Source organism: Podarcis melisellensis (genome assembly GCF_964234715.1).
Source record: "Podarcis melisellensis genome assembly, chromosome: 5".
Classification (NCBI taxonomy): domain Eukaryota; kingdom Metazoa; phylum Chordata; class Lepidosauria; order Squamata; family Lacertidae; genus Podarcis; species Podarcis melisellensis.
Window position 1 is genome coordinate 8,329,353 of NC_138537.1, and position 12,778 is coordinate 8,342,130.

Genomic DNA, 12,778 nt, shown 5'->3' on the forward strand with positions numbered 1-12,778 from the left:
TAACAGAAAGTGGAAAAGATATATGTTATCGTGGACTGAATGTCTTGATTTCTTTCTCTTTTTTTATGTAACTGGCAGGTGAAAAATCAGATGTCCTTTCTTTCTTTCTTTCTTTCTTTCTTTCTTTCTTTCTTTCTTTCTTTCTTTCTTTCTTTCTTTTGTCTCTTTCTGGTCTCCTTCATTTTCTCCTATTATTTCTTTGGCTTTAGTAAGGTCCAGGGATTATATGCCCATGGCGGTGGCAGACAGAGGATCTTGGGCAAGAGACAGGGAAATGGTGTTCTCCCAGGGTGAGAGGGTGGGTGTAATGTTTTTAATACAGTGGTACCTCTGGTTACAGACGCTTCAGGTTACAGACGCTTCAGGTTACAGACTCCGCTAACCCAGAATTCGTACCTCGGTTTAAGAACTTTGTTTCAGGATGAGAACAGAAATCGCATGGCGGCGACAGCGGGAAGCTCCATTAGCTAAAGTGGTGCTTGAGGTTAAGAACAGTTTCAGGTTAAGAACGGACCTCCGGAACGAATTAAGTTCTTAACCCGAGGTACCACTGTATTCTTTTGGGAGCCGCCCAGAGTGGCTGCAGAAACTCAGCCAGATGGGTGGGGTATAAATAATAAATTGTTGTTGTTGTTGTTGTTGTTGTTGTTAAAGATCCCAGGTGAGAGCTGGGAGGGGCTACTGCTTTCTGTGGGCTGTAAGAGTTAAAACCTACCTTTAAGAGACGACTCTGTATTCTACTTATTCTATTTGTATTTCTTGCAGCTCTTTTTAAATTTGGATTAGTTCTCTATATCTCATTCTTTTAATAAAAACCTTACATTCCTGAGATCACTGATAAACTTAGCTCAATCTGCTTTCTAGGGCAGGGGTCAGCAAACATTTTCAGCAGGGGGCCGGTCCACTGTCCCTCAGTGGGGGCCGGACTATATTTTGAAGGGGGGGAAATGAACGAATTCCTATGCCCCACAAATAATCCAAAGATGCATTTTAAATAAAAGGACACATTCTACTCATGTAAAAACACGCTGATTGCCAGACCGTCTGCGGGCCGGATTTAGACCCCCCGGGTCTTAGTTTGCCTACCCATGCTCAAGGGTTTCAGACTGGACATTCCTAGTCCTGTCTGTGGATGCCCAGGATTTGAACCTGGTGCTTTCTGCATAAAGAGCAGATGTAGGAATGAGAACATCCTTTCAAGCAGATGCACTGGAAACACAGAGAACTGCTTTAAATGGAGGGTGTAGAATGCCTTCTCCAAAGATGCTGGCCTGGTGCCTTTTTACAGCTCTGTCACAGAGCTACGGTCCTTTCCCCATGGCTCCATGCAAGGCTCTTGAACAGCCTCCCCCCCAGCTTTGAGGCCCAAAATGTTGTTGGACTATAATTCCCATCATGCGCCGCCAAGAGTTATGGATGATGGGAGTCGTAGTCCAGCAAGATCCAGGGACCCAAGGTTGGGAAAGGCTGGATTGCAGTATCCTTGTGAACTTGTGAATGCTGCAAAGTGCCATAAATATGCCAGGTATAGATGTCCTCATTTGCAGCCGTTTCCCGTATTCTGATGTAAATACAATAAGCACTAGATCTCACCAAATAGAAAAAAAGAGCTGGGGGGGGGGGGAGGGAAACCGCAGAGAAATGAAGGCAATTTCGGTGAGACGCAAACCCATCTCACGGCAGCAAGAATGTAAAACTGACAAAACCGGGTATCATTAGGAAGAGGAGGATGCTGAACAGGCACAGCTTTGCTTGCAATCTGCAATTAGCCAGAGATAAAAGAGCCCCTCCCAGGCTATTCAGATGCAAAACTCTCTTGACTGCAGGAGAAATCCAATACAATTTGAGAAGTGGCAAAATAATCAAGGAAGCCTTATAGCAAAAATAAATTCCTGTGGTTCATACAATTCTCCCTTTAATTAATTAAAAAAAAAAGAATGGGAAAGAAAGAGAAAAGCATTTGGCCGTGATGCCAGGAAAAAAAGTTATTGAAGTCTTCCAGGATGTGGCCCTCGAAGGTTTTGCAACTGGGCTGCTTGGTGATGCTCCTTTCTGCATAAATGCCTTCCTGGAAGTGACCTTTAATGTATCGTAAGGAATAACTGCTGCTGGAGAAGGATTTTTTTACTTCTGATGGGGGGGCGGGGGAGACACACCACGTATGTCTCCATGTGAAAGAGACTCTTTGGGAAAGGGGGCTCTTGGATCAGAGAATCTCTTGGTGTCTCGGCCCGTTGTCAGCATCCAACCAAGTGTCGACATTAAACTTCCACTGCAGCAACTAACAGCCACTAATGAGACTTACTTCCCGTTGTTGTTGGAATCCGTCTGTCTGGGGAGACAATGGAAGAGTGCGCCTTTGGGAGTAAAGTGAAACCATTGCAGAGTTGCAGTGCCTGCTGTGGCTGTTGAGATCGATACAGGAGAGACATGTTTTGTTGCAGCTGGGGCAGATGGAGGCGTCCACTTGTGCTGCTGCAGATGCACCAGGGCGTTTCTTCTGTCTGCACTCCTCCCAGCGGTTATTTCTCCTCTGATCACTGTTGTGGATACACAACTTGACTGCCTGTCTCCAGAAACTGCAGTCATCTGCAAGGGTTTCCCACACAATGGGGTTGTTGTTGCTGTTGAGATTTCTGTTCCACCTTAAGGAACAGACATGGGATTGTTACGTGTCACATGTCTGTTTACATTCCAGCACAGTTTGCTGGGAACTTCCATTGTGTATAACTTTTGTTTTTCCCTGTTTTCTCTCTGAGACGGCATGAGAGAGAGACGACATGTTTCTTTGTCCTGATTTATGATGAATAAATCTGTAGTTGTAGTATGCTTCCACAAGCCTCACGCCAATTCTCTGTGTGTGCAGTTCTCTCTGCTGATAGCGTGCCCTGGCTTTGAAGCCCGGGTTGCTGATTTACGTCAGAGCACGGGCTGATGGAAGGAGACGTCTGAGCTGGGGCTTGCTAGCTCAGACTCCCAGCCCTCTGCATGTTGACAGTTACAGGCCTTCATGTCACGTTTGAAGACATCTTTGTAACATAGGGCTGGTCCACCAATAGGCTCAGTGCCTGAATCCAACACCCTGTAGAGCACTTCCAGAATGTGACTGTTTTGCAGGCGGACTTCTATCACATACTGACAAAATTGAGGGTGCTTCCATTCAGAGCTTCCATGGCCAACCCGATGCCCTACAAAATAGGGCTGGGCGATACATCAATATATTGTCTAAAACTGGTGTGAAGTCGTGATATTGGTTTCATAATTTTTGACATGGCAATATATCAGGAATAAGCTATGTGTGTGTGTGCACGCTATGCAGAAATCATGATGTGGGGAAAACCGTGAAGCCAGCCAATGCCTCCATCCTTATTTCAGATATCGTGATATATCAGTATATTGGGGTGTTTAGCTGGTGATATATCACAAACCAGATATCGCCCAGCCCTACTGTAAACAGGACCTGAGCACAGCAACACTCTCCCTGCCTTCTCTGCAAAGGGCATTCAAAGGCATGTTACATCCTCTGCTGAAGGCAACTTTCTAGCTGCTGCAGATGTTCTCACCTGTGCAGCTCTATGGGGTCACAAGCCAAACCTGCCCAAATGCCATAGGAAGGCACAGGGGCGCCCCAATGAAGTCCCCTTAAGCCCTGCAAACCTCTCGCCAGACACTGTCGCATTCCGAGAGGTTATAGCAAGGGTCAGCAAACTTTTTCAGCAGGAAGCCGGTCCACTGTCCCTCAGACCTTGTGGGGGGCCGGACTATATTTTTTTTGGGGGGGGGGGAATGAACAAATTCCTATGCCCCATAAATAACCCAGAGATGCATTTTAAAGTAAAGGACACATTCTACTCATGCAAAAACATGCTGATTCCCAGACCATCTGTGGGCCGGATTTAGAAGGTGACTGGGCTGAATCCGGCCCCCGGGCCTTAGGTTGCCTACCCATGGGCTATGGTGTCTGAAAAGAACTGCTAGTGGCAACCTGCCCCGAACAACAGAACAGACCTAAGCAGAGGTTGTTGTTTTTTCTCCCCAGTGATTTGTTACATTTAATTTGAAGAGCTTTTAAAATGTACGGTCTTCTTATTTATGCCGTCTCAATTCTTTTTAATGGGTTGCTTCAATTAAATTGGCGCATGAATCTAATTTCGTAAACAAAGAAAGAAATGTGAAGTTTGACGACAATATTGCGTCTGGGTGTGTGGCTGAGGGTGTGTGTGTGCTCACATACTTGTGTGCACCAGACAATTTGCCTCCAGGAGGAGGAGCAGCAGCACCAAGTGGCCTCCTTTGCTTCTTTCTCATGAGTAGATCCTTTGGCAGATAAGACTCCATAACTTCCCACTTGAAATCGAGTCCTTCCCAGTCCAAAGATGCAATTGCCTGCAAGAGATCTGTCAGCTGGAAAGGGCCCTCCCTAAACAAGGAGATCTGATCTGGTGTCTGTTCAAAATGACATTAGTGGGAACATTGCAAGAAAGTGAAGATCTTTCCCTCTTGGAAGAGCAGCTCACTTCCTCTCCAACAGATCTGCAAGAGAAGCGCTAACTCCACAAGGGCTGGACCAGCTTTTCCTGGGACATAGCCCAGCGGGAAAAATTGGTGCAAAGTGAATTGTAGGTTGAGTACAAACGAAACATGATATAAGCAGCAGAGCCACTCGGGAAGCACGTTCTGTTCAAACAAGCCCTTTCCCCTCCGGGGGCAACTTGTTCTGCAGAGCATCCGTGCACAGCTCTGATTGGCTGGTGCCTGTGAAATTGCCAACCCACTTTCCCCCTTCTCTTCCAGAGCATGTTGTGCGAGAAACTTTTAATTATTAGGGCTTTTTAAATCAAATAAACAGCAAGGTGGCAAATGAAGAGTTCAATAGATAAACATCCACAAGAGTATTAAATGGTTAAGGAGCAGGCACAGTGGGTTAAACCACAGAGCCTAGGGCTTGCCAATCAGAAGGTCAGCGGTTCAAATCCCCACAACGGGGTGAGTTCCTGTTGTTCAGTCCCAGCTCCTGCCAACCTAGCAGTTTGAAAGCACACCAAAGTGCAAGTAGATAAATAGGTACCACTCTGGTGGGAAGGTAAACGGCATTTCCGTGCACTGCTCTGGTTCGCCAGAAGCGGCTTAGTCATGCTGGCCACATGACCCAGGAGCTGTACACCAGCTCCCTCAGCCAATAAAGCGAGATGAATGCCGCAACCCCACAGTCGTTCACGACTGGACCTAATGGTCAGGGGTCCCTTTACCTTCTAGCTCACTCAATGCACGAACGCAGAGGGAAGCCTGGGGATCAGCATTTGAAACCACTGCAATTCACAACAGCAGGAAGGAACTGGGGTCACTTAGATTCCAGTCCAAATGTTGGGTTACTTCTCGGCCCTGATCTGCAAAGAACTTTCCTGCCTGCATGACTCCAGTCTTATTCCGTGTCGGTTTGCTCTGCACAGTGCCTTGTGTATGATGTGCATTTATAAAGCTAACAAGCCCCCCTCCCCCTCCCTCTATTTCTTAAGGGTTTGCTTGCCCTTTGATTGAGCTGCCTCTATTGAATTTTGCCTGCTTATTACAATCACGCTACAGAGCTACAGAGGTTAAATTGACTTGGCCAAGTCATGGGAAAGGACAGGTTGGTTTTTAGAAGAGCAGGGATCCATCCTGGGATTTGGGAGTCTGGCTGCTTTGCTTTGCGTACTCTGGGAAACGGTGCCCTTACCGTCCACAGGAATCCGTGTGTGCATCCTGCATTGGGATGTTTGGACCTGGCCCAGAGCTGTTTGCGTGCCTGATAGATTGGATATATGAATCTGCCTTCTTGCAACTGTTTGTCCACTGGGTCTAGAGGTGGGGAAGCTCAGGCCTCTCAATCTGGCCTGTGGGACTCTCCCCAGGCCACACCCCCTCCCAGGCCACACCCTCTTTTCCCAAGCCACACCTCCTCACACCTTCAGGTGCTTTTGCCTGGCTGGCATGCGTCCTCAAACTTGGATAACACTTCATTCGCATGTGGCCCTTGGAAGGTTGGTTGGAAGGGGATGTGGCCCTTTGAACGGAGAAAGCTTCTCCATCCCTGGTTTTGGGATTTAAAGGTCAAAGCTGGCACTTCTATTCTATAGGAGCCAATTCCTAGGGGATGAAGTCCCTTTGCCTCCCCCCGTAAAATATTGGAGGGGGCCATCACTGCCCCCACCCAAGTTGATGGGCATTGCCATCCAAAGGGTGTGCATGCACCACACCGTGTGATCGATTACAGTTGCAATCGGAATTTTTCAACCCCTCCATTGAAAATCAGGTTTATTATCAACATTTTCAGTGAGCAAATCAAACAAAAGCAATCAAAATAGCTCAACACAACGGAGCTATTTCCCTGACGTCTTGCAAAATACACCCACAAAGGGTATCGGTCTGGAGGGGCCTCCTGACATCCCCTCTGTTACATTTCCTCTCCACCCTTCCACTGTCTGCGCATTTATACTGTATGCTGCTCAGGACAGAGATCTATCTTTTGCTTACGTCGCCCTGTGAAGCACCGGGCACAATGGTGGCTCTGTGTAAATAATAAGCAACTATACGTTATAAGGAGCCAGGATGTAGTGGCAGAATGCTTGCCTTCCCAGGAGGGTTTTTAATGCCTTTGGTCCTTGGGGCCTATGAAAGTAAGCAACAGTGCCTCTGAGCAGGCACAGAGAACCCTACACTCCAGGGTGAGATCCCCAAAGGCTGCAATCCTCCCAGACTCCACCAAGGGGGCAGCGCCCTCACAAATGGCCTCAGGCTCTACTTGCCAAGGCAGGACCCATCCCTAGAGAGAAACAGGGGACTGATGAATGGGTAGTTCTCAGACCCGAAGCCTGGGGTTCTCCACCCCTCAGCAAGCAGGTGGAGCCTGGCAAAGGCAGCCGAGGTCTAGGGAGTACATAAGGACTCGGCGGAAAGTGCTTTCGAAAATGTTTTCAGCAGCCCTGAAAAGCACCTCTATTTTCAGCAATTGTTCGGGGACTACGAATGTCTGTCTGTTCACTCAAGAGTAAGGGCGATTGGTGAACCCATGCGTGCCGCTGCTTCTAACCATTCGACCGCAGAGCACTGACAGCTCTCTCCGTCGTCTTTGTTTGCCTTCTGTGATTGGATACTCAGCGCTGTGACAGCGCCACTGATTATTTGGGATTGTGGCGGGATGAGGCGGTACTGGCATCACTGCTGCCATCTCCCTCACCACACATTTAAAGCACACGGCATCCCACAAAGAACCCTGGCAACTGTTGTTTGTTCAGGGTGCTGGGAACTGTAGCTCTGTGTGTGGGAAAACTACAGTTCCCAGTCGTCTTTGGAGCGAGGAGTGTGCTTTGAATGCGTAGTGGGCACGTAGGCTCGGTCACCTTTCTTGGCTATCACTGATTGTCTTTCCAGCCCTGTGACGGCATTATTCTGGGATCCCTGATTAGTTGGGACTATTCATGTTGTGAAGGGGACAGAATTCCTTATTATAGGTGGCAGGCACTGAATCAGCAGCCAATGAGCAAAACAGTGATGTATTCCCCATTCTCACTGATTTCAGGGCGCCCACTACTTCCACCCTGAAATGGGCAAATTTCGCATGTACAACATTTCGCATGTACCGGTATATGATACTTCAGAGCAGGCGCAGCTGCTGCATATTGTTGCATGCCACCCCAATCTATGAGCAGTGTGAGATTCCAGGGTTTTCGGGCATTTACACAGGGTTTGTGTTTCCTTTTGGGCATGAGACACAGCGGAGACTGCGGCGTCTTTATGGTATATGGCTTATTTTCACAGCCTGAGCCTATGATTGAGGGGCTGCTCCCATTGCTGCAGCCTTGGATTCAAACAGAACCCAGCCATGGCTCTGACTCTCTGCTGACTTTTACAGACTGCAACCTTTCTCCCCCAGGTCACCTCATAGCCAACTCTGAAACTCTACTTTTAAACTCTGCTTTGTCTTCCAAACTAAACTCTGAGTTGAGGGAGTGGGCTTCCCTTCCATTTGCTGTCTGGCACAGAATCCCTTCTCTTTGGCTTTCCCAATGGCTCATTATCCTCCTGTTGTCTTTTTTAATGGCTCATCTCCAAGACGATTTCCTGTCATGGAAAGCTGGACTGGCTTATATTTGAATTTCTGCTAAATCCAGTGTCTGACATCCAGTTTCAGCATTCCAAGCAGCAACTGAATTCTAACACTTACGGAATCCAGAAATTTAGGGTGCCCAGCACCCACAAACTCATAGCACTGTATTAAAGAAGGCAGAATGGGGTAGATAACCAGGTTGCACTTTTCAGGCAGGGAGACATAGTGAGAACAATTACTTCATATGTTGAATTTCTACCTAGCAGAGGCACAGTCCTGCCACAACCAAGTACAGTCTGTGTCGGATCATGCAGTTCCAGCCCACTCCCCAGCCTGCCATGATTTCATATCCCTTTTCCCCTTCCTGAAAGGGCCATGATCCTAGAACCCACCAAGGCTGGAAAAGGTGATAAAGTACACTGCATTTACAGTAGAAGTAGGAGCCTAGTGTGAAGCACTGCTTCTTTCCCTTACAGCTGGGTTGTACTTTGTACATCCAGAACTGCTGGAATAGCTTGACTCCTACTTTTCCATCTGGGAAATGGGTCCAACAGCAGCACCCTGTTTTATGTATCATACTGTGATTTTGTGAAGATTAATGATGCCAGGATTAGAGAGTGCTGGGGAGTGGGGAATGGCAAGCATCCTTATTCTTAAGCTATCATCATCACCACCACCATCATCATCATCATCATCATCATCTAAATAATAATAATAGCAATCCAAGTTTCATACCTCTAGTCCATATGATTTGTTATGACCGAAAAAAATATTCAAAATTAAAGGGAGAAAATCCATTCCTTAGTGCTACTTTTTCCTTGAGTTTTTAAAATAAAAAAAATGTACTTTTCCAAAGCCATTCCGTTGACCTCCCCCCCCTCCCAAGGCAGTCTGCTTTCCAGAGGTTTCAGAATGCCCTGCCAGTGAGGGTGTACTTGCGATCTGAGGCGATGCTGTTTGATTTCGAGGGATGTCAATACACGCGGATCAAATGCCAGCCAATTTTCTTTGTGTGCATTTCTCTCTTGTCACAACCTCCCCAACCTTCTCTCTGGCCCCGTTGTTGTGACATATTTTTTCCTTTTGCCGTGTCGATTTCCAAAGAGCGAAATCAAAAGCCCGAAGGGAGTGCGCGGGGGGTGGGGGTGGGAAGGGGGGGGGAGAACACACTTGGGAGCTGTCAGGCCAGCAAATTCAGCTCAGTTCAGCGATACTTTGTTGTCCTGACAAGCCGCACAGGTTTTTAATCCATGCATTGGGGGGGGGGGGATAAAGGGAGAATTTTACAGGGCTTGCCAATCTTTTAGGCCTACGGGCACATCTGGATTTATCCCTGCCTCTTGTGGGTACCACCCCCTTCCATCATTTTCCCTCCTCCGTCCTCCTGCACAGAGATGCAAAATCGCGTTATGTTCCTGGGAATCGCGTACCTTCACCTTTAAATGCGAATCAAATCAAATCTCCCCACCGTCCTTACTTACATCACATTTAGTTTGACCCCAAGACCCTATTAGCAGGAGATGCCAGGATTGAACCTGGAACCTCGCAGAGATGCAAAGCACCGCTCTCCTGCTGAGTTGTAATAAGGCCTCTCGGGCATCGCTTTCATGCTGTTTAGAGGCAACTCGGATATCTGGGAGAAAAAGCTCCAGACACATTTCAGAGCCAAGATGTCAAGCTTCCGTCTGTCAGATGTGATTGTCCCATTTCCAGCCCGTCTCTGTTAGCACCTGCCATTTCCTATATTCTGTGCCGGCCTGAAGAGATAGCTGTGGCATCTTGGCTCAGCTGCGCTCACAGAGGGGATGATCCCACAGAGAGCGCAAGAACCAGCAAGCCGTGAGGGGAAGGAGAGGGAGATGGCTCTTCAACGTGGCTCCCTCCTGGTGTTGTGAACTACAGCTCCCATCAGCCTCAGCCACCATGGCCAAAGGTGAGAGATGATGCCCACAGCATCTGGAAGTCACCACATCGCCTATCCCTGCCGTAAAGCAAGAGGGAAACCCATAGAAGTGTGGGATGTATCATCCCTGAAGCAGTGAAACATAACCTTTCCTGTTGCCTAGAGTGGACACACAGGGGAATGTTGCTCTAGACAAGGAGGACTTCCTGTCATACCTGCTCTGGAACCTCCTTCCCCTGTGTGTGACCAGGTAGATGGGCGTGACCCATAGCTGTCAACCGTCCTTTATTTGGCGGGAAAGTCCCTTATCCCAGCGCTGTGTCCCGCTGCTGTCCCTTATTGATGATGTCCCTTAAATTTCCCGGGTTTCAAAAGAAGCAGCTCCTCTCCCTTCCTGCCGGCCAGGGAGGGAGGCTCCAACTGTGTTGCTCACCCAATAAGGAGTCTAAGAACGACTGGGGGGGTGGAGCTTGCATGCCTTGTGAAGATCAAATCGGCCGCATTGCCTGGGGACTTGCCTTTGCTCAGCGCTTCCCAGCGGAGAGGGGACGGTGGTTTTCCTTGCTGCATCCCCTTTGCCGGGTTGCAGCGCTGTGGGAACCACCGCTTGAGGCTTCGTTTGGCTGCTGGCTGGGCTTTCTGCCTTTGGCTCAGAGGGGCTCAGAAGTTGAACATACCTGTGCTCTGAAAATCCCTTATTTTGGCTGCTGATCCCTTATTTTCAAGGCAGCTGGTGCTTTACTTTCAAATCTGTAAGTTGACAGCTATGGTGTAACCCTAGCAGACCCTACAAAAGGGCTAGCCAAGCAGGCATCGTCCTCTTTTGGACTCCTTTGCTCTCTCTTTTTTTGTTTTGTTTTAATCTTTATTGATTTTTGGAATATATCACAGTTAACCTTCCCCATCAAAAACAAAAGAATATACCGAAATGTTGGAACTAAAGTAAAGATATATCATGAAGTAGTGAGACTTGCCTCAACCCCAACATGGGTCCTCTACTTTTCTAAGTTAAATGCATATTAAATAGTATCTAGTTGATATTGATCCATTATTTCCTTTTTTTAAATACATTTTTATTGATTTTTAAACATCTCATTTCCAACAGTCATTTAACATAAATTCTTATCTTATACAATATTTTAGACTTCCATCAATAACCTCTGAAGATTTTCCGTTCTTTATCACGTATTCTGCATTTCTTAATTTCTCTATTACTTTTAATTATCATTAACTAATAGTTCTTTTCATAGTCTTCCTTGCAATATTTCACATAATCCTCCTTACAGAACTTCTTGCAGTCCTACTAGCGTAATCTGTTTATTACAGTTGCTTTTTAAATAGTTCAGATATTTACTCCAGTCCTCTAAGAATCTCTGGTTCCGCAGGTTTCGAATCCTTCCTGTTAATTTTTCTAATTCCGCACAGTCCATTAATTTCATTTGCCACTCTTCTTTCCTTGGTAATTCTTCTTGCTTCCATTTTTGTGCCAGTAATATTCTTGCTGCCGTTGTTGCATATAAAACCAATTTACAATCCTGTCTGTTAATGTCCTCCCCTACAATGCCCAGTAAAAATGCTTCTGGTCATTATTTCCGTAAGTTATGTCACATCACAGGTGTCATTCAAGGCCTGCCAAAGATTCCAGGTGTTTACAGTGATCTTTTAGGTATTGTCTATATTTGTCCCACTCTCTGTTAAGTTTTTGGTCGTCATGATCCTTTTGCTCTTTTACCTAGAAAGCAAGGGGCAGGGGGAAAACCCTGCTAAAACCCTGCTGGACAACCCACCTGCTGAAATTGAGCAACCTTTTACACCACAGATGTTTGGTTTATTTTGCAGTCCTGCTTTTATTGCTCTATAGCGCGAGAGAGCCCCTCAAGACAGCAATAATGTCACAAGGTTGGGGGAAGCATCAGAGAACAACCCATAAAGAGGAACGATGTGTGGACGGCACAAAATAAATCCGCCACTGATGTGCTATTACTGTATCAACAACGTGTCGCAAAACACACCTGCAAAACAAACACACACACACACCGGTCTGGAGGGACCAAATTGCTCTTGCAGCACAGGGTTTAGGAATGGCTGAAATAACTCCACAAACCAGACAATGTTCCTGCAAGGAAGGCCTGGGGCAGAGGCTGGAAGAAAGGAGGTTGTAGTACCGCTGCTTACAGGCATTCATAATTTTTATGGATTGCTCGTATTTCAAGAGCTCTCGCCATAATACGAATGCTCTTCCCATCATTACTCTAATAGCGCTGCACACATTGTCTTGTCTGCTCAAATAAACATGACTCACGGCCTCCCCTTGGAAAAATGCAGGGTTGTGCAGGATAATAAGGGGTTTGCATTTAGGAGTTAGTTATCTATTCTCCAGCTTCTTATTTAATAATTCAAATAAAATGATGCCAATGGATACTCTTGATTTATTTATTTTTTATTAGAAAGGATATCGACGAATGAATTTGGTTTCTGTTAGCTGGTGGAGTCTGCCAAATCAAGGTAATGAGGCAATGGTGTTGGGGGAAAAGTTAGATATGAGTTGGCATATCTAGATAGTTATTTGCTGCATTTCATAGAATTGTAGAGTTGAAAGGGACCACCAAGGGTCATCTATTTTTTTTTTAATAATTTTTTTAATTGTTTTTTCATTTTAAAACAAGCAAAACAAACAAACACATACAAACATGTATATTTTCATATCCTCCTTTTCATAAACCTTCTTTCATGGACTTCCCCATACCTCCCCCTCTCTGCATCCTTATTTTACAGTTTTTCAGCAACCC